A 23,991-nucleotide genomic window follows, 5' to 3' on the forward strand; every position below is an offset into this window, starting at 1 on the left:
AAACACGGGGGTTGGCGCACATCCCTAATTAAAACAAATATAGATAGAAATAAAACAATGTTATAAAATAGTAAAATTCATGCCTGAATATTTTTTTTCTAAATATCCATAGAAAAGTAACATCAGTAAATAATACTTACTGTGTACCTGTCGCCTATAGTTTGTGGGTTGCAGTTGGTGCACTAAGAAGTAGTGATGCTATTGTGGCAATTGTTGCTCTGCAAGGACATGGAAGTTAAAGATATAAAGTAAAAAAATAAATGTACATTTTTGTGGCTTAATAAACAATTTTTATATATATACATATATATATATATATGCCTTTTGTCTAATTTGTTTTCATTGTGATGTTTTCACTGTTTGAGAGCGTATGTGAGTCTGTAGCAAACCTCCAGAGTGAGTAGAGATGAGCAAGAGATATTGGGCCTGATTCAGACCGACTCGCGAGCGGCTGTCCGCTCGCAAGTGGGTCGATGTTCTGGACTGAGCATGCGCACGACGGAGGGAGCTCCGTCGTGCGCATGTGCCAGACGCGACGAGCGAAGGAAAGTCCTTCGCTCGTTGTGTCCGATCAAAGGGGGCGTGCTGTCAATGTTGATTGACAGCACGCCCCCTTTGGTAGGCGTGCCGGGGGCGTGCCTCCCTGACGGGGGCGTTCCCACGGGAACGCCTCCCGTCAAAAGCCGGCCCACTGACATCACTAGTGATGTCAGTGGGAGTGATTTTGGCTCTGATAGAGCCAAAATCACTCCGGAGCTTGCGGTTGAAAACCTCAACCGCAGGCTCCGGCTCGCAATTTCGATGGTCGCGATGGTCTCGACCATCGCGGCCATCAAAATGCACGCTCGTATAGCCTGTGGGTGGTGACCCACAGCTATACGAGCGTCCAGAAGGACGCTCCATTTTCATGGAGGCCGGCCCTCATTCAGAGCGTGCGCTCTGCTCAGAGCGTACGGCTCTGAATGAGGGCCATTATCAGGTGAGATCTGACCGCTGTACGAGCCTCATATGTAAATGCAGCAATTTTTTTTATTTGGAAACAAAATGTACCGCTTGACATTTCACTTTTGTAAAATCGATTACAGAGCACTACCCCTTTATTTCACAACGAAATAGCTCTTAAATTATACAAAGGCTTAGACGAAAAACACAAAAGAATTTTAGAAACATAAAGCAATGTATTTCCAAAAAGGTGCAAAAGGTCAAGTACAAACCAATAAACTTAGGTCATCTGCAGCTGGAAACTGTCCTTTAAAAGCATAAACCGCAAGCCCCCTTTTTAGCAATGATAAAACATAATGTATTTTTGTTTTATGGAACATAAAAAAAACATATAAATCATCTGATGCAGTATGCATTGGTATGCTTGTTTTATATTATTCATTGTAACAGTTTACATTCATTCTCACCTTACTTTTGTCTTCCCTTCTGTATGTTAGAAATGAAAACATTGCTGTTCTGGTATTTTTATCAGTTCAATGTCTCCATTAAATTATCATTATTTATGTATTTTGTAATTGATGTGTCTCTATGAGAACAGGCTTGAGAAATATTGCCCCAGTAGCCCAGAGAAACTCTGCCACTACAGTCCACGTTTTATGGATGTTCATGCTTCAGCACAGGTGACTTAATTAGTACCTCAGTCAATTTGATTTAACCGTCTGGACTCAAGCATGGATATCCTTAAAACCTGTAAAAACACAGAAGTGAGCGCTACAATTGTTATGAGTTCATTTAATATAACATGATTATGACACATATACTGTATTGTACATAATCCAATAAAAATGGCTGAATATAAAAGTTAAGTGTCCACTCTGCCTTTTAAAGTTCCGATATAAGAAGGACTCCACTTTATACAAGGTAAGTATCCTGGTCAACAGGGAACCGATCACACATCAGCAAGCTCATTAGCTGGTATACATGCTCAACCTCCCCACTGTAAAGTCACCTTACTGCAGTATAGATCACAGTCCTCTGCTCCGAACCCGGCCATTGTGGATCTAACACTATATTTCTACATCAAGCTATATCTCCTCCCCCTAAAACCGTCCGATGACGTGTTGCTCCCATCGACGCTGCTCCAATATTTCATCAAGTGGATGCCTTTGACTGCTCACGCGGAGTGTAATTCACATAGGTTTCTACCCTCCCGCTGCCAGTGCTCCGGAGCTGAGGACTGTGATCTATACTGCGGTGAGGTGTCTTTACGTTGGGGAGGTTGAGCATGTATACCAGCTAATGAGCTTGCTGATGTCTGGTCGGTTCCCTGTTGATCAGGATACTTACCTTGTAGAAAGTGGAGTTTTTCCTATATCTGAACTTTTAAAGGCAGAGTGGACACTTAACTTTTATATTCATCCATTTTTATTGGATTATGTACAATATATGTGTTATAATCATGTTATATTAAATGACCTCATAACAATTGTAGCGCTCCCTTCTGTGTTTTTATTAGGGATGTGCAGGCTCGGATAGGTTCGAGTTTGCACGTGGAGTTCGGATTTTTCCCTCCAAAAAAACGGAACTCAGAAAGAGGCAAAACGTCATCTTACATGGACGAACATCATCATTCCTGGACTTTTGTCCCTAGTTTTTATATGTTTGCTAATTGAGTGTCTCTAGGACTCATATTGGGAGCTGCCATATTGATCGCAATTAATTTTACATATTTATTATATATATATATTTTTTACTACTAAATGTCTTATTGTGCCTGATATAGATATCATCATTATATCTGTCTGTTTACTATCCTTAAAACTTGGACTGTTATGGCAGAGTTTTCACCTGTGCACAATTAAATCCACCGATAGCCTAAGCACAGTGGAGCACTTTTGGGTTTAGCAAATATGTATGAAGGTCAGTCTGCCTGTTTACTGGGACTAGTATAACATCAAGGCTTGAGGCATAAGGTGACAGTATTAGATCCCAGTATTAGGTGAATTGCTAGGCTTGATCCCTACTGAATATTGGTTTAATCTTTATATTGCTACTTACACTATGGGGTCAATCCAATTAGGTGCGAGTTGCTATTTTCTCTTCGAATTCACACATTTTTTAGCACCTCACACTGAACCAGTGAGACTGAATTTGCATTTTTCCATTCGCAGCTCCCTGAGGATGAGAGATGGAAATGAAAAGTCTTTATTTTAAGGTTAAAATGTCAGGACACTGTGCTGAACCCCTTGGACACCCCCATGACTAATTAGGCAATTGGACGTTTCCAATTCACTTAATTAGTCCAATAACTACATGTCATTTTTGGAGGTTAAAAAGAATTGTCCTCAAATTACCCCCAAATAAAAATTTTCATTAGTTTAGGCACCCCAAATTTAATTGCAATATTTTTTATTGAAACATAAAAAATATATATATATATAATATTTTTTTTTTTTACAATTTTTCAAGGGGTCTTCAAAGTATCCTTAAATCATCTTTTTTTTCCTACTTTTTTTTGCGTATTTTTTTTATTCGTTTGAGATTAAATGGAAAAAGTTGGCTTTTTATCATTTTTTTGCATTTAAAAAATAAAAAAACACAAATCAGCCATTTGACTCCATTTAAAAACCTACAGTACCTTCCTAATGCCCACAACCAGCCTTCTATATGGCCCTGCTAAAGAAATTATCAATTTTGGGTTGTCCAGGATGGTTTCCCCGCTTTTTCATGCACTTCTCTCATTTAGCAGTCAATTCGCAAATGTCCGCTGCGAGTACCGCGAATAGACATTTTTAATTAGATTGGAGAGTTCTCGGGAGCGCACATTTGTGCGAAGTCTGCGAATTTCAATGAACAAACTTGTTACTTGCAATTTGCACCTAATTGTATTGACCCCTAAGTTTTGTCACATGCACTTCTCGTACAATATATCCAACTCAAGCAGATCATAACATGAATAACATTACAAATAATAATAATGGGGTGGTGAATAAAAACAGAAGGGATAATGGGGGGAGGGTCTGAACGCTGTGAAGTTCTCCGTATACATACACCTATTGAGTATTTTAAAAATGACATGATAAGCAAATAATTGTAATACAGGTGCCCACAGAAGTAAAGAATTGGAGATGGAATGCGTTGAGGCTAGATGTTAAGTATAATAGTCATACCACTGACGCGATTTGGTTAGAGGGGAAGAGGAAAACATTGGGCCTCAGGTCACTTGCATGGGTGCCTCAGGTTGGTGGTCCAGCACCAAATCAAATTATTTATGGTCCATGTAATGTAAATATGTGGACAAACAGAAGCTTAAACATGTCCACAACCACATGACTGAAGCGAAGGATGTCAGATAAGCACAATTGACTTCACTTTACATTTTTTCTGAATTTCTCAATAACAGACGTTTGGCTTAGGGGTGCCATGAAAACAATGCTGTCACTCTAGGGCGCTGTGATTCAAAAACGTTTGGAAACCCCTGCAATAGGCGACGGACTTCAGGCATCAGTGAGTCCTGTGCGAGACTGCCTGATGTTGTAAAGTAGCAGTCATGTAAAAGGTAAAATAAACCTGGTTTTGCCTTTTTAATGACTGCTACAAAGTATTAGTCAAAAACACCACATGTTTAGTTACTGGGTAAACAAAGATTACAATGTACTTAAGTATTCATGTTAAGTGTTACGTTGTACTAAGCAGTGTACAGCTGGGTACACACAATGCGATCTGTCTTAGGATATGGCTCGTGCACGACGGTCGTTCATCGCATTGTCCCATCTGCTTTGCTGCACAGCAGATGGGACGCTGCACTGAACAATGACATTATTATTATTATTATCATTTATTTATATGGCGCCACAAATGTTCCGCAGCGTCTTACTTAGTACATAGACAAATAAGTAACCATTGACTTACAATACATTACAATACAGGACACGGATAAACATTGCTATATTAGCGACCTTTACGCCCGCATAAGCAGCCAGGTGTTAGTTGCCCTAGTGGGGAGTAAGAGATATATAAAATTACAGTAGGGAGAAGCACAAGAGGGTAGAGGGCCCTGCTCGAAAGAGCTTACATTCTTTAAGGGAGGGGAAGACATGTTGCTAGATGCAGCATGGAACTATATATCGCACAGTCATACACTAGATTGTGTAGTGTACATGACCGGCGCGATATATCATTCCATCGCGTTGTGCCGTCCCTGCGTACACACATCGTAAAGTGTGTACCCAGCTTTAGGCTTAGATGTCATTGAAGAGATTTGGATGAAAAGTAACTATATATTGAAACCCATTTATGTTAAAGGGAGATTTAGGGTATACTGTATCTGTACAAAGAAAGCCATTTCAGGATCCAGTCAGTAAAAGAGGTGCTGTCAGGCCCAGCCTAGGTAGCTAACAGATGTCTGTTGTTGTCTTTATTTTTGGTAGAGCTGATCTGTCCTGTTTGTAGAGAAGACCTGCAAATAGCCGCCTCAGCTGTTTTCTTCTCCTCCTCCTGCTTTCCTTTTTGTTATCCCCAGCGGACCCTAGGGCAAAGGTCTTGTCAGTTCTGAGATGCTCCTGATGTAATCAGGTTCCTCTCTTCTTCCCCATGGCTAGTCTGAAAATAAACAGAGCTCTCCCCTATTCAGATCATAACCCACTGACAAGCAAAGGAGCTTGCTGGCTGGTGCAAGAAAAGGAAAAAGCCTGCAGCTAACAAATAACTGACAATCGTTTCACACCGTTTTAAAAGCCGCTTTTCCCTGGAGTCTTTTTTTTTTTTTTTCTTTCTTTCTTTGTGCTATTTCTTCATATATATTTGAAAGTTTCTTAGAGAATCGTCCTGATTGAGGTTAGTGTCAGGATAAAAACTAAAAAAAAAAAATTCCTACGTCTGGAGTTGGAGCTTAAGCCAGCAATGCCTACTGGGAGTTGTAGTCAAACAGCTGCAGGGATTCAAGTTCCTGCAATGCCAGAGTAATGATACGTTGTGCTATATTCCTATATTCTTCATGCCAGAATTTAATCAATAACAGGGTTTATGCCATACCCAGTGCATACTAACGCTATTGAATGGTATACAATCGGGAAGCCGGCTGCCTTAATACCGGCAGCCGGCTTCCCGACTGTCATATCCCGGCGAGGGTGAAATGGCGGGCGTCTAGATGTAGACGCCTGACATTTCCCCGAAGCCGGGAGACCGGCGCCCGGCATCCCGATGGAAGGGATGCCGGGCGCCGCGAGCGGACAGCCGCGGGGGGGAGGGTTAGGTTTAGGGCACCCGAGGGGGGACTTAGCGTTAGGCACCCCCCCGGGAGGGTTAGGGTTAGGCAGCGGGGAAGGGGGGATTAGGGTTAGGCACAGGGAGGTAAGTTAGGGTTAGGCACCCCTAAGGAGGGTTAGGTTAGTCAATACTTACCTATCGACAATCGGGATTTTCAGCGCTGTTGGGCTTCCGCTGCCGGGAACTCTGCTTTGGTCGACCAGCCACTGCCGGGAATCGAACCGCCGGCGGTATTTCTTACCGATTCCTATTGAATGTGCTGACTTTACACCACACTGCAGAAACCTTTCTTGGGGTGCAATGGGTGCAGATATCTTTGTTGGTCATATTTTAATAAATATCACACTGTTGGCGATGCCCGAGTGGTGTCAAGGCCATTTAAGTCGCCAACTAATGGCTAAATATAGCGATCCAAGTCTTTCTTATAGTCATAAGTCTAAAGCCGGGTACACATTAGACGATGTGTGTACCCAGCGATGGCAGATGCGATGGCACGATATATCGGGCGGCCCATACACACTGCAAGATCTGGTTTAGGGCCGCCCGATATATCGTTCCCCCGCCACATCCAGAAGCATGGTCCTGGCCTCCGGATCTCGAATTCTGTCTGCACTGCAGGCAGATCTGAAGATGCAATGAATGATGCACTGCACGACTCTGTGAGACTTAAACACTCCCCTTTTGCATCAAGGCCACACCCCTTTTGTGAGAGCACAGGGTGTACTACCAGGGCTAAGCTAGAGCCCCAGTCCGTCCCTGTCTATAACCCATATTGTTATGATATCATCAAGACATTTATGTGACCAGGTCCATTTAATCATTCTGTGGGTATGCATTATTATTACTGGAAATCTTTTTGTTTTGTTTTTTGTTTTTTTAAACTTAAGGGGGTTTCTATCCCAGGCAGCAGATTCACTTAAATTATTGGGACTGTTATACCCCTTTTACACCAGAGCTAAAACCCGGTTTATTGCAGGGTTAACCCGGGCAGCTATTATTGTCTGGAACGAATTTGTGGATGGAAACATTTTAGTCCAATCAGTAGATTATACGATAAATTTGACATCTGAGTATAACAGCAATTGTTTGGATTAGTTGAACTATTTGTCAACACGTCATACATTTTTGCATGAAAAGGAACATCTCAGAGATTTTTCACGGTGAATATAACATTAGCATTTCAAAATCAATATATATTCCTATTGTGACATACCAACCACCATCAAAAATGGACTGGTAAGACTGGGACAATATTCTTTACTTTGCAAAAGGAGGCTACTTTGAGGAATCTAAAATATAAAACATATTTTGATTTGTTTAACACTTTTTTGTTTACAACATTGGGCCTGATTCAGAGCCGTTCGCTATTTGCGGTCGTTCGTTCAAAAACAAGGGGTGGCTATTCAAATGATCCGTTCGCAAATTGCAGTCTGTTCACACCTCTAAGTCTGAACGAGCGATCAAAACATACGCTCGTTTATTTGATAAAAACGCCCCCTGGCCGCTCGCACCATACGTCATGTCCGCTATTTATTAGATTAATCGAGTACATCGTACAGCGTATGAACTGCTCGCTATTCTTGTGGTTGGTTTTTTCAACCGCTATTTTGCGAGCAGTTCTGAGTTAAAAAAAAACAAGTGACGTGGTCAATGACGCTGCTGGATTAATTATGCACTCCCTTAAAACGCCCGTTTTGACCTTTAAGCACGCCTGCGTTCGAATTCCACTTCCCCGTTTTCAAGCACCTTCCCCTGTTACCACCCACATAAGCCTCATTCTGTCACTCAAAATAGCAGGCACTCGCTATATAGCATACAAACGATTTTCGGCCGCACTGACTGGTTCGCGCATGCGTACTAAAAACCGTACGCATGCGCAGATGTGCGAACATCGCTCGGAACGAGCGTACGGCCGCTAGCGAGCGGCTCTGAATGAGGGCCATAATTCCATATGTGTTCTTTCATAGTTTTGATGTCGTCAGTATTAATCTACTATGTTGAAAATAATTTGAATAAACAAAAACCATTGAATGAGAAGGTGTGTCCAAACTTTTGACTGGTACTGTATATCTTCTACATACTACTTAAGGTGCCTACACGCACAACGATTATTTTAATGATTATCGTTAACGATATTGTTTATCGTTCAGTCGTTGAAAAAATCGTTCACTTTCTGAGTTAAAACGATGAACGATTATCGTTCATGCGCGTTCACGTTTGTAGTTCAGTCAGACTGACCAACTCAACGATTTTCAGTAAGGGAATATGGTAGCAAAACAAAGCCATATCTGCCCCAAAGAAACAGTATAAAGTTTGATTGGATAAAATCAAAAGTAACAAAGTTTTTCTCCACCAAGTCCATATAATACAGAAAAAAAGAGAAAGTTGTACGGCCTCTGGAGGTCCAAATTTGGCACAGATCCCTGGCCTGCGAGAGGTTTAACAATACCCTTAGTGACAGGTGGGTCCGTCAATGGATTTCTCATGTTGTTTGTCACACCTGTGTCCAACCATGCATTCTTGCTGATCACCAAGTAATACCCCTTTTCCACCTAAATTCTGGGTCTGACCCGGAGTTGGAACAAAGTTCCTATCCGGATCAGACCCGGAATTTTGCCGGCGCCGACTCGGGATATTCCCGAGTCAGCGCCGCTCACACCGCAGTCGGGTCTGCATAGACCCGGCTTTTGCGGAGTGAAAGTGGTCGCTTGGAGATGACGTCATCTCCAAGCGCCACTGAAGCCGGACCAATTGGCCGGCTAGCGGCGCACTCCAGGCCATCGTGACCCGAAGTGCGCTGTTCTCACAGCAGGGCTTCATGGGCTACGCCCGTGTTAAACCCTGCTAGTTACCTGGGTTGGATTGCCGGGTCACTCGACCCGGCGATCCAACTCTCTCCCCTTTTACACCAGGAGCTGCCCGGGTTAACCCTTCAAAAACCCGTGTTTTAGCTTCGGTGTAAAAGGGGTATTAGTGTTGTGGACTGAGCAGTCCCAATCCTGTATTAAGTTATGAGCTCCATTTGAGATGCTTGTTTTACAAAACAAGATAAGGAGTTTCAGATTGAAAACAATGGATAATCAATGTAAAGAGTAGCAGTTGGTGATAAAGGAATCTGTCCCCTGCTCTCCTGTGTCTTTTCGGTTTTTTTTTTTTTCTGCCATTGTAAATTGAAATCTTATCTTACTGATCAGCTTGAAAGCCAGAAGCAGAGCACTCAGCAGGTCATTGTTCCACTGAGCCCTCCATATTAAAGATAAGTAGCATTCAGCTACAATGGAGTTGAATATACTTTTTTTTTTTTTTTTTTTTAGTGAACAAGGAAATTTAATGGGAAAATGTTGCCTTTTTAGGAGTGTAGTGCTTGCTCAGCCTGTCCATTTACATCCATGAGGTTCAGTTAACAAATGAAGTCATGCAAACACGCAAGTCAAGTATCTTAATTAAAATCAGTTGATCCCAATTGAATGACATTCTTTAAGCAAGTGGTCTTTAGGGAAAGTGAAGACAGAATTTTACGGGTTAGTATGTTCCAATCTGGCTCCTGTTGTTGTAGCAGTTTCTTTCCCTTCCTTTCAGTGTGATTGGACATCCTTTAAATTCTAAGCAACGATAAAACGAGATCTAGAAGTGTTGCTTATAGCCGACTGCATATTTCCATTTCGTATCTTTTGATGAATTATTACCACCCCTTTGGATAAAATAAATTGTCCAAGAAACAAAACAGTTTTCAATGTTTTCCTCTGTGCAATATTTTGATCTAATTTCTGTGATTATAAACAGCGATGACAGCAGTGTAATTTTATAAGCATATAATCTACAGTTATTTTATCAGTAACAATATTTTGATATTTTTGCACCTAATAAAAATCAGTATAACAGTTTTGTTCCTCTCTAGAGTCCTGTAAGGAGTAAACTCACATTTGTACATTAATTTGTAGTACTGATGTCTTTGTATTACTGAGCTGAATAATTGACATGAAATAACTGAGAAATGTATACTATATAACTATATCCATCATGCTATATTCCACTAAACTGCAGCAGGTTTCCGTGATAGGAGGGGGTACTCCTCTACCTAAAAAGGCAGACTGTGACTGACTGCTTTGTAGACTTGCTTTTCAAAAATAGACTGTTGATTGGGTGGAATGAAAATCTGGTAAGGTGTGAAAGCAAATGACAATCAGCAATTTGATCCCAAACACTGGAAAATGGACAAAAACTGTTGTTTGAACAAATTGTTTAGATCAAACATTTAACAAACTTGTCTGTACGACCATTTTCATCTGTTTTCTGGCATTTAGGAGCAAATTGCTGATCATCAGTTACTCCCATACGTTACCAGATTTTCATTCCAACCAATCAACTAGTTGGATGGTTGGACAGAAAATGTTTGTGTGTTGCAGCTTGAGGGTTAGATGATGACATCACACAGGCAAGCATAGGAGTGGGTGCAGGTGTATATATAGGCACGGTGCCAGAGCCTTTGCTAAAGCTGCGCATACGTCACCTCCCTGAATATTTACTGGGAAGATAGCAACGGCCACAGAAGGAAGGTGGGGGGGATCCGCTCCACGAAGGGGGAAGTCGCTGTACAGGGGCACTTCCATGGGCACTAACAGTGATGTCACAACAAATCAAATGCCTGCAGACTCATTCACCTGCATTACATCCAATGAGGGTATTATTTTTAATCTGAACCTTATCTAGAGCGCAATTCACTATAAACCTGGAGCTGTGCAGAGTGCTATGAAGATCAATCGGATGCAGTAATCACCATGATCATGGAGATTTAGATTTCTGCTTCTGATTGGTTCTCCTGGTCACACCTCCCTCCGCAACCATTTAATAGAGGGGGAATATAAACAACTGCCACTGGGGGAATTCAAATCATGGGACCAGATTCAGTTGTCTTTAGTGGAAGTGGGACTTTATATGTTTTAACAATGTTGCAGTTAAACATCCGGTTACTACTGAACAGTGTAGTTCACCTTTATGGTTTATATCGGAATATTGCTATTTCCCATTTCCTGAATCTTTCATTGTTATTAGTGTGAGGTGAGAGATAATTGTGTTTGCTGATGTTTTAAGGCAATATTTCTCAACGCCAGTTCTTATGTACCCCCAACGGGTTGGGTACGGGATGTCAGCGCTCGGGATCTCGGCGGTCAGAATCCCGATGCCAGCATCCCGACAGGTTTAGGATACCGACACCTGTCGGTCAGTATCCTAACCCTCCCCCTCTCCCTACCCCTAACCCTCCCTCTCTGTTGCCAAAGCCTAACCTTCCCCCAGTACCTAAATCTAACACTTCCCCCTGAGTGCCTAACCCTAGTACCTAACACCTAACCCTCCTTCTAACCCCAGTACTTACCATTGGTATGCCAGTGGTCGAGATGCCGGCACCAGGATTCTGACAGGTGCCGGGATTCCTGTGCATGCATTCTAAGCACCAGCATCCCAACTATCTGTATTATAACCACATCCCCCCCTCAATAGGTCATGTTTTGTGGGTTGCTTTAATCATGCACTGGTGAAATAATCTATTTTGCTGTTATCCTGCCTGTTACCACAGACCGATATCCGGAAAATATATACTGTTGGGGATACTTGAGGATTACAGTTGAGAACACCTGGGTTTTTTTTTTAAATTATATATGCCATGCTCATACATTCCGACCTTTGGGTCGGCATGACGGGGGCATGGAGCAGCTGCAGATGGCAGTGCCGTGGGCATGGACATGCACACGCGTCATCTGCAGGGGGCATGGAGCAGCTGCAGGGGGCGTGGAGACACATTTGTGTCATCTTGACCAGCATTGTACAGTGGGGCCAAGATTCGATTCACAGCGAATCGCCTCATCAGCTGCCTGTACCGCCCACTTAACTCAGAAGTGGGTGACCGCGGCCGGGGAAGCAGCCAGCACCGGGAGATTTGGCTTATTTTCCAGGCAGGCGGGAGCCTCCCGACCGATTCGGGAGAGTAGGCAAGTCTGACTATGCTGAATGTAATTGTGTAAATACAGAAATATTTTACTTATTCAAAGCATTTGTCTGGCTAAAGTTATTATTAGTGGAGTGGAAAGTCTGTCACCAGTCACACAAGACCTTTTTCAGATTTAGCTACAGGAATTTCCATTCAAGGAATTAGTTTGTCCATTGTTTTGAATTATGAAACATTTATGATGGTTTACCTCAAACTGATTTCTGCAGTTGTCAAGATTTTCAATATCGAACTGAAATTTCTTCCTCTGTCAGGTATAAACTAGAATATCAGCGTGGTACTTTAGTATCATGTCTTATAGTCACAAACTGTATTATGTTTAGGCACAAATAAGACACTACGACACTAGTGTTGTTTGCAATCTATTACAGTAAGGGCGGCTTGTGCCAGTGAGACCACCAAGTACACTTTTTGCATAACCTCCTAATATACCCTTCTCGTAGATTTAGGGCACTGCCCCAATAATTACCACTTTTGTCCCATTCCCTGGGATGTCATGAAGTATGTCTCAGGGCACAGCTGCCTCAGATGTTTGTGGCTATTCAAGGGTGTTTTAAAGGAAGTGCCTAGTGCTTCTAAAATATATATAAAAAAGTAAAAAAAATATATATATAGATACATAATTTATTTACATTTATTACATATTATCAAAACCTGTATTTACCAAATACTGATTATTATATTTGAATAATAAAGTATTTAATGATTGTAATCTGTTATCAGTATCCTGAGAAATAATAGAACAGGTAGGCTTGGGGAAGCTTTGGTGGGCAGGGTTTCTAAGTGCTATTGTCAGCCATAACCCTTTGATTTATAGGACTAAACAAAAAGTTGTAAAAAAAAAAAAAAGTTTTCTTTTGATAGATCAACCGCTGTGTTTTGTTAGTTTATAATATGTTGAATACATTCGGGGGAAAAAAAAAGTTTCCTTTTAACATACCTTCATATTTAACACATTCACAAGCCTTGACTTGCCATCAATCTTAGTCCGGGTATGTACTGCGAAAATGAGGTCTGACTGTTATGGTAACACTTCCATGTGAAAATGCAGTCAGACTTGTACTTGCTGTGTGATAAATACAAACCACAATGACATCCTGCACTACACATCCTCTGTCTTCTGTGTCATTATTTATGACAATATTTCTGCATTCCATAATTTAAGCCCAAACAGCGGAGATACCTGCTAAACATATATTTTCCCCAGAAAACTCTGCTAGCAGTGGAATGCTGTAGGAAATTTGCAAAAACCGTCATTAATAGGAGTCAATTAGATTTGAAGAAGACAAAAGAGAGCGCGATATGTTAATGGTAGTTCCTAGTGAATGTGTGAATATCGTGTACACTTTTAAATTGTCTGCTTTTTAGTAAACTTGTCACTTTATCATTATTTAAAACCTTTTAGGTGTGATGTGAAATGAGATCTTTTAGGGGCCGATTTATGGTCGCTCACCATTATCAGATAACTATAATATCTTAAATTACTTTTGTGTGCAACTCTGGGACGAGCTCTGGTAAGAGTTCTGGTAATAGCTTGTATCAGTGAAGAGTAAATAGTTTACACTATCTCTTTACTGCCGGGTTCAGACCTGGCTTACCTACTGTACTATATACGTGCAAGTATGGGCTGATGGAAAGGCCAACCTATTGGCTACAATGGCTAATGCATACTTGCCTACTCTCCAGGAACATTTAAAAGACTCCCGAATCTCGGGTGCCGCTCCCGGGCTCCTGGAAAGGTGGTCAAGTCTCACAGAGGCCGTCCATCTTATATGGAGGTGGATAGTCCGGACGACTAAGTGGCAGTACTTGCAACATTATATAGTGGAAGCGGGGCCACAGTGACGAGAGTGCTGCATTACACCCCCCCAACATCACTGACCTGGCATCTATGTCAGCATCTATGGGCTATTGCCACATAAATATGGTATTAGCAGGGGTGTATTTATAATGGGTGCAGGGTGTGCAGTGCATACGGGTCGCTGGGTCCAGGGGGGCCCACACCGTACACCCCGCACCCATATTTTTTAATACTTACCCCTCCGAAGTCCCGTGTCGGCTGTAGTGCTGCTGGAAAATGGCCACTGTGGATGCATGTGCAGTAGACTCTGGGCACAGACTAGTGCCCAGAGTTTACTGCTGTGGTGATGCGGCTGGCCCCCGGGGAGACCGGAGGGGGCCCGGACTGGAAATGCACACGGTCCCATCCTCTCTGGGTATTAGCTATCGGGGACAAGATCTGCAAAGCTAAGCTTTTTGCAGCTAAGTAATTTGGGTATTTTCACAGTAAACAAAAACCTATGAGGATGCTCCTATGGTGCCCTCATAATAATTAGCCCACATATTTCAATATTGTCAAAATCCTCTGAAAACAGGCACATTTTCGAGGATCGACTACAAATATGCTTTAATGAATAGGCTACTTAAAGTTTTCAAAACACATAGGGTCTATTCATTATGTTAATCATCGGGGTCAGAACGGACCCCGATAATTAACATACTACCTTGCCGCGAGCGTCGAAGCAATTCATCACTGCTCCGGCGCAGAGACAGCTGATCCGAAAATCATCTGTCTCTGTGAGCATCTTCACTGCTCCTTTCGAAGCAGTGAATCTTTTCACTGCAGTGAGACAAATGCGCATGTGTAAACTACAAGTAACACATGCGCACAAGAGCCCCGATGTCCGGACAGGGACGGAGGGATCCAAAGGGATACCTTTTTGCGACCCGGGACTCCTTCCCATAGGGTAGCAGGAGTACTCTCCATTTGAAGATGGCGAATGCTCCTGCATTCAAGCTCCGAAAATACTATATTTTCGGAGCTTGATTAATTCTGTCCCCATACTAGTATATGGGGACAGCGGGCCATTCCGCGAGAGAAAGGTAAGCAGGAGCTATCTGTGATACTAGTGTATGGGACAGCGGGCCATTCCGCCAGAGGAAGGTAAGCAAGATATATCTGTGATACCAATGTATGGGGACAGCGGGCCATTCTGACAGAGGAAGGTAAGCAGGAGATATCAGTGATACTAGTGTATGGGAACAGCGGGCCATTCTGCAAGAGGAAGGTAAGCAAGAGATATCTGTGATACTAGTGTATGGGGACAGCGGGCCATTCCGCAAGAGGAAGGTAATTAGGAGATATCTGTGATACTAGTGTATGGGGACAGCGGGCCATTCTGCAAGAGGAAGGTAAGCAGGGGATATCAGTGATACTAGTGTATGGGGACATCGGGCCATTCTGCCAGAGGAAGGTAAGTAGGAGATATCTGTGATACTAGTGTATGGGGACAGCGGGCCATTCCGCGAGAGAAAGATAAGCAGGAGATATCTGTAATATCTCCTGCTTTACCTTCTTGATGAATGGCCCGATTACTTAATTTCTATAATTGCAGGTGAAAATGTTCATATTCACCTGCTTTTGTAGAAATTAAGTGATGATGAATAGACCCCATAATATGTTTCACACACAGATTTATCACAGTAGGTCTCTAGGGCTACATGCGGGATCACGCGATACTTTTCTTATAGTCTCCAAATCATCTGCCACTGAAGATAGAGGTAAAACTTACTGAAAAATATAACATATGTACCACCAGGTGCCGACACAAATTACAGCAGGGAAAATTGTGTTTTAGGCAGTGGTAACCTTGAGTTATATAGTTTGGATAATATAGTACGGTGACAGCATTATTAGAATTATTCGTTAATAGAAAGTACAGAGATTTACCATGGTGTAGTGCAGCAGTTCCTGATAACTAGTTGCAGACATGGATTTGGGATTAGTAATAAGTGTCCAATTGGTATGGAAATAACTTCCTCAACATTTGTCACTGAACTTTTCCTTGCAATAAACGTCTGTCATCCCTGACAGACAATGTGTTAAATATGTCCAATTACAGTTAGTGTAATTGCTTTAGTGTCTCTCTTTCCTTAATTTAATATAATTAGGCTGTCTGATAGACTAGATATTTTCCCTTTGAAATGGGCATCTTTGCAGCCAATAATCCCCTGAGGTGTTTCCTACTGTTGCAAGTGGCAGCCCCAGACCCTGCTCTGTAACAGAGCAACAGGGCTGTGATCTGGGGTTTAATGACTGTAAATGTGTGTGCCGAACCCCTGGGAGTCCCAGCTCTGGTGTAAGAGAATTACCAGTGAGGTGTGAAAAGAAAACATGGAGTTGGGAGATGATGTGAAAGGCTCTGTCTCCAAGTGATGAGTGGGGACAGGATATGTCACCAGCTTACTGCTAGCTAAAAGAAGTGGCCCGTCTATTTACACATGGCATTCCAAGGCCTCATCTACACATGTGTGTTTTGCTCTTCAGCCAGAGCTGAATGGAGCCATGTGTATTCACCTCCATTCCATTCCTAATGCTCACGGTCAGAATGACCTTGGGGGTCTGCTCAGAACAACAAGTCCTAAAGTTTAAATAACTACGTGTTTTATTAGGTCTGCGTTCACCTGGTGGCTATTGTGAAACTAGTAGGAGGAATAAATCAGGTTTAGTCTAGCTCTTGTTACACACGTGACTCACAGACCCCATTCACCCCTTACCACCTTATTGCCATAGGGCTACATGGATGCTTCCTCATCTGGATAAAATGTATAAAAATCTAAATGTAAACCCTGTAGCAGTAACATTATCCCTGTATCATATTAAAATCATACTTGCCAACTCTCCCTCATTGTCAGGGAGACTCCCTGAAATAGCAGCAATCTCCCTGAAGAACCCAGCAATCTCCCTGTCTCCCTGAAGAGCCCAGCAATCTCCCTGTCTCCCTGAAGAGCCCAGCAATCTCCTTGATTGCACCTTACCCTCATGATGAAGCTGTTATATATAAATAAAGAATCCAGATATATACATTCAAATGGGATCATTAGTATAATTTTCCTTCATTGGTTATAAGGCACAATGGGGGAGATGTATTATATCAGCACGTTAAGTGCCGCTATATCGCTTCCTGCTTCACCTCTTTACCGAGGCGAAGCAGGAAGCACTAACGATGAGATGTATGACTCACCCCTCCGGCGATCCCCGCTAGAGCTCACAGCCCATCAGTCTAGTGCTGATGCACTGTGTCTCAGTCCCGGCCGGCTTCATTGAGCATTGCGCAGGATCTCGCAAGTATCGCGTGATCCCGCATGTAGCCCTAGAGCCGGCAGCCACCACAGCAGGGACATCGCTATCCCTGAGGTGGGGTTAGGGCATCGCCAGGCTGTAGCTGTCGATAGCGACAGCTGCAGCGGGCGAAACGGTCAAGCGTACTGACCGTTGATATATGCCCTGCCGATCAGAGCTGCTATCTTGTAGATATCGGCGCTGCTATCTTGTAGCGCCCATGCAATTTGCCGTGCAACTCCCGATCATACATTGGGGAAAAGAGGTATCAGCGCACATAACGTGTGCTGATACCGCTTCGGCGCTTAATACATCTCCCCCAATGATCCCTATGTCTAAATGCATTTTCTGAAAAGTATCAGTGTGTTTTCATCAACAAGTAATTCTTACTAACTGCTTTGGGGCTCGTTTACATTTGGATGTAAGTCAGTTTTATGGCACGTCTCTCAGATGTAGCATTAGAAGTGTGTACTGTAATGTGCGCTCATAGGTGGTGCTTTCACAATCTCCCTGAAATGCTTTTTCAAAAGTAGGCAAGTACTGTATGGTTAAAATTGGTGCAGAGAGGAGCTGTTCTACTTTCCACTGCTGGGTCTGCCTAGTGCTAATGCATGACCTGAGTTCAGTGCATGCGAACGGCTGCAGGGCACACAGTGCTCTGTCTGCGGAGGGATCCAGTCAGAGTTTGCTGAATAATACACGCACCTGAAAAAGGGTCCTGTTCCTAAAAACATGTGAAAAACTGTCGTTTCTGCATATGTAGCTGGCCCATAAAGAATAATTAATAGGCCCCTTTAAAGCTGTCCATAAGAATAGCCGTACGCCCGTACAACAGCTTTTCTGACTTATGTGCACACCAGACTCAGCTTCCAAATTTACCTAACCTGCACTCATACCCAGCACTAGCACAAACAGTTTTCCCACTGCAAAAGAACACTGGGAAAGTTATTAATGCATTAGTGCATTTTGTGAGAAGTTACACGCACACTGTGCAAGGTCCATTAATAGTAAACATCCCAGGAGACTAGGACAACTCAAATGATTCCACTGGACATAGTGTGTGGCCAAATGAGAATAAATGTCCTTTTCTTTCGCACCAACACATCTATAATGTATAAAGGGTTGAACTTGATGGTCAATGGCCTATTTTTCTCAGCCTTATTAACTATGTTACTATACTGTAGGGGCAATTCAAGTAGCGGCAGTAAGGTACCGCGGTCCCAACGATTTGTCTGGCACCTTGTGGCCACCAACATCACAGATTTGTATTTGCAGCCATTGATCCCTGGGAAATCTGCGCTGTTGCTGTACCGTAATTCTTGGGGATGAGCACATCTGAACATCGCGAACGATGGTTCCCTTCCTTATTGCTAAAGATTGCCACACATGTTTAAACAATACTTGCTTACTCCCCCAGATGTCGCGGGAGGCTCTCGATTTTTCAGGTAACCTCCTCGTGGACCTGCGAATAGCTGCTTTTTGCCGTGAAGGGTCAGGGCTTAATTATGTTTACCACCAAGCCCCTCCTACATAATCTGTCCGCAGCATTTTGCTTGCGGAGAGGAGAATTGTAAAGTCGGCAAGTATGGTTTATACCCAGTTCAGCCTGACTGCCTAATGGACATATTTGGGATGTAGTCAGGAAGCCAACGGTCTAAATGCCAACCGCCGGCTTCCCGACTTTCTAATCCCGGCAATGTACTAATGACAGGCGTCGAAAACTTGCCGACTACCATTAGACCTATGCCGGAAGGCCAACGCCCGGCATACTGATCGAAGGTAAGCCGGGCACGGGCAGCCGCGCGCGGGGGTGGTTAAGTCCTAGGGCTCCCGGGTGAACTTAGGGTTAGGCACCCCCCCGGGAGGGTTAGGTTTAGACTAGGGGAGGGGGGGGTTAGGGTTAGGTACCCCCGGGGGGAGGTTAGTTTTAGGCACCCACCCGGGAGACAGGGTTAGGCTGCGGGGAAGGGGGGGTTAGGTTTAGGCACTTAGGGGGTGGTTAGGGTTCGGCACTTTGGAGGGAGGTTAGGGTTAGGGGAGGAAATAACATTACTTAACATTTTAATGATCAGGATTTTCAACCCTGCTGGGTTGCCGCTGTCGGGATTTGAACCGTCGGCAATGCGGCCGGCGGTAATACCTACTACACCCCCATATTTTGCTATGTTGTTTTAAAAAGGAATCTTTTGCAGTGTGTGTCATATACAAAGGGGTCAATCCAATTAGATGCGAACTGTGAGATGAGAGTTGCTATTTTCTCTTCGAATTTGCATAGCAAATTCATTTTGCAATCCATTTAGCAACACTGAATCAGTCAGACTAAATTCGCATCTTTCAATTCGCACCTCCGTGAGGGTGAGAGTTGGAGAGGAAATTATTTATTTTAAGTTTAAAATGTTGGGACACGTGCTGAACCCATTGGACACCCCCCTAATGACTAACTAGGCAATTGGAGGTTTCCTATTAGATTAATTAATCCGATAATTGCATGTAATTTTTTTGGGGGGGGGGTGGGGGAGAAACTGTCCCCAAAGTACCCCACAGTCATCTTTTCTGTTAGTTTAGGCAGCCCAAATTTAATTACAATTTTTTTTTAAATTGAAAAATAATTGTTTTTAGCATTTTTCAAGATGCCCTCAAAGTACCCCCAAATCACCTTTTTTTCCCCACTACTTTTTATTTTTTGCATATTTCGTTAAATTCGAAAGATTTTCTTTTAAATTTTCTTAAATTTAAAAAAAAAATCAAAAAAAATAATCAGCCATTTGACACCATTTAAAAACCTACAGTACCTTCCTAATGCCCACAAACACCTTCTATGCTGTCCTGCTAACAAAATTATCCATTTTGGGGGGTCTTGGATGGTCTCACCACTTTTTCATTAACTTCTCTCAAATCTCATTTGGCAGTCAATTCACAAACCTCCGCTGCAAGTAGTGTGAATTGGCATTTTTTATTGGATTGGAGAATTCTCGGGAGCGCGCATCGATGCGAAGTCTGACAGTTTCAAGAAACAAACTCGCAATTCGCACCTAATTGGATTGACCCCAAAGTGTTGTTCTTCTTACTATTATTATTATTGATATTCTGATTAATGACATCGGTATAGCCCCAGCATCCTCCATAGTACTATGGAAGCAAGCACGATAATAACAAGAATGGGTATTATAACATAAAAAGATGTAAGAGGGTTCTGATGTGAAGCTTACAAGCCACTAACTAATACCAATAATAACAAAACTGCTGCTAAAATCCTTCTTTGAATCTTTCATTCTAAATATTGATAAATTGATATGAATTCATTTTGATTTAAAATTCTCACCAGAACTGTGCGGGCTATTGGGCTGTAAATGTGTTTTGTCTTTGTAGAGAGAAAGTAGTTCCTTGCAATTTTATTTGATTCCCCTGTATGGAAGAGAATCAATTCCTTTCACTGCTTTTTCCCCTCCGTATCCCCCTTATTGCCTGTAACAGGTGATATATGTCTTGTACATGATACAATTGAATGAAAATGATTGGTTACGGTGTCATCTTGTAGGAAAGCAGGATTGAGTCACTGGAATGTGAAAGGTTAGTGAAAGACCCCAGTGTCTGCACTTGTGTCCTTGGACAAGACTACCCAGTCTATCCTGTGGTGTCTGCCATTTACTCTTCGAAGATCTGAGATTGGTGATTCAGCTGCTAACCCCTTGGTGGTCAGGCATGACATAAAAGCCCCTGCCCAACTCCTATTTTGGATATTCCAATCTCTTGTGCTTTGTAAAGGACAATAAAATAAATACAAAACAAAGTTACCGCTACACAATGTGATTGCACATATTTATATCAAATATACGTGTGTATGTGTGTGTATATATATATATATATATATATAATATATTATACAGGGCCGGCTCCAGGGGTCTGAGCACCCTGTGCCAGCCCGGTACGCTTCGCCCCGTGCAACCAAAATTTGGGGCGTGGCCTAATTACCATAGACCACGCCCCCTACATGATGTTATTTGGAGGCGTGCCCGCATGGCACGCCTCCAAGTAACGTCAGGCTGGGGGTAAAGCCCAGCCCTCCGTCACTGGCTGGGCTTACTCCAGCCCTCTCCCCCGTCTGTGAATGGATGCCACGCGCATGCCCGCTGCATCCATTCACACTCCGGGGTCCGGCACCGACGCACAGCTGCGGAGGTTCCCAACCTCCCGATTTCACCACCCGCGGGCCATTTCGGCCCACGGGTGGAACAGCGGGACAATACTGTCCCGCTGAAATCGGGATGTTGGGAAGGGGTGCGCCCTCTATGGGTGGCGCCCCTGTTCGACTGCACTGGTCGAACACCCCTAGAGCTGGCCCTGTATGTATGTGTATGTACATATATATATATATATATATATATATATATATATACACACAGGGTTAACTTTTTAAGATTCACTATGAAAGCAAACAGCTGGAATAAAAAAAGTGTCATGGCTTGGGCATGTATGGCTGCCAATGGAACTGGTTCCCTTGTATTTATTGATGATGTGACTGCTGACAAAAGCAGCAGAATTAATTCTGAAGTGTTTCGGGCAATATTATATGCTCATATTCAGTCAAATGTTTCAGAACTCATTGGACGACGCTTCACAGTGCAGATGGACAATGACCCGAAGCATACTGCAAAAGCAACCAAAGAGTTTTTTAAGGCTAAAAAGTGAAATGTTATGCAATGACCAAGGTAATCCCCTGACCTGAATCCGATTGAGCATGCATTTCGCTTGATGAAGACAAAACTGAAGGGAAAATGCCCCAAGAACAAGCAGGAACTGAAGACATTTGTAGTAGAGGCCTGGCAGAGCATCACCGGGGATGAAACCCAGCGTCTGGTGATGTCTATGCCTTTCAGACTTCAGGCTGTAATTGCCTGCAAAGGATTCGCAACAAAGTATTAAAAAAGTGAAAGTTAGATTTTGGATTGTTTAGTTTGTCCCATTACTTTTGGCCCCTTAAAAAGTGGGAGGCACATATAGAAACCATTGTAATTCCTACACCGTTCACCTGATTTGGATGTAATTACCCTCAAATTAAATCTGAAAGTCTGCAGTTAAAGCACATCTTGTTTGTTTCATTTCAAAGCCATTGTGGTGGTGAATAGAGGCCAAAATATGAAAATTCTGTCAATGTCCCAATATTTATGCACCTGACTGTATACTATACTATATACTGATAGGCCCCTGTCTTATGTTTTTCCTTTACTAATAGGGATGCATAGTAACTGATAACATTTGTGTGTGAGTACTGTGAGATTGTGTTTTGTGAAAACAGTAGGATAGGTAGGAAATTTTGACACTCTTGAGGAACAATGTATCTGTTCACTGAATATTCAATTCTTTCTTTAATTATTGCATTAAAGAAGGCCTGGTAAGATTACTTAAGCCTAGTACAGGTATGTTACATTTGGAGATCATTTGTATTTTATTGTCTATAAATTAATATCATTAATTATATCTTCAGCAGAGATAAGGAAATATACAGTATGTCTTTGATATATATAATAGTACAGAAAGAAAAACTAATGCCGTGATACATACATATAGAGGAATGCAAATAGTTCAAATGTCAAATATCACAGTGTGATCCGGTCCCATGTGGGAACAGAAAGTGAAGGGGACACAAACAAGTGACAAGGGGAATGAAACTAGGAAATGGGAAGGGGAGGGGAAAGCAGGGGGGGTGACCACAACTTGCGTGGAAAATCCTAATCCAAGATGGACGGGACATTGTGTGTCGGCCCTGGGTCCTCGCAGGTGGTTAAAGCTCAGGGGTAGAGAGAGACGGGAGTCTGCTTCCTGCAGAGATCCAAGGAGCCCAGACTTAAGTAAAGATGTGGCCCCTGTCATGAAGATAAGTTATCTCCTCCATAGGAGTCATTTGTCAATATGTCTTTGATTTTAACAGCAGTATATTTTGTTGCAGAAATCTCTGAACACTTAGATATGCAAAATTGGGACAAAATAAGGTCTGCCAACCAAACCCTGCCCATTCCACTGAGAAACACCCACTTTGTGATCGAACTCCACCTACATATGTGTAAACTCCTCCCTTTACAAAATATGAAAATCAGCACTATCCCAACAAAATCAGATTCAGTTGTTAGGTATGAAATGATATAGTAGTAGATACTACTTACAAAATTTGTTGATACTTTTACAAAGTTTACTAACCAGATTGCTTTGCATGTCTACAATAGCTTCCTTCAGTATTTTATTTACACATGTATTTATTGTATTTGGTTAGTTTATTCTCTTTACCTATGAATACAACACTAAGCTTGTCTCTGGATATAACAATATACAAATTGCATATATGGGTCTGCATGCACAAAGCATTTTAAAGAAAACCCACATGACCTAAGTTAGTTAAATAAAGAATTCTTATATTAAGGTGTGTTTTGTATTTATTCTATTTTCAAAATGATTGCTAGAGGACACAGTGAAACATAGGTAGCAAAATGAAGCATGTATATTGGCAGGTCAGTGTTGTACAGATAAAATTATGAGCAAGATTGGAGCTTATTTTACTGCAGGGTTTGCAAGAAATGCCAAGCATGCCCTTTGTCACCTGCATCAATCACTGTCCGGAGTATGATCTGGGGCTGTTATTGTTTTCCATCCTATTGTTGTA

General features: G+C 42.4%; 1 protein-coding gene across 1 annotated transcript in view; it reads left to right on the forward strand.

The window, feature by feature from the left end:
• LOC148479116 (ADP-ribose glycohydrolase MACROD2-like) overlaps positions 1–23,991 on the forward strand; it is an 878,670-nt gene that overhangs the window by 372,913 nt on the left and 481,766 nt on the right. The window lies entirely within an intron of this gene.

This window comes from Taudactylus pleione, unplaced genomic scaffold, assembly GCF_031769625.1.
Source record: "Taudactylus pleione unplaced genomic scaffold, aTauple2 ptg000636l, whole genome shotgun sequence".
Taxonomy (NCBI): domain Eukaryota; kingdom Metazoa; phylum Chordata; class Amphibia; order Anura; family Myobatrachidae; genus Taudactylus; species Taudactylus pleione.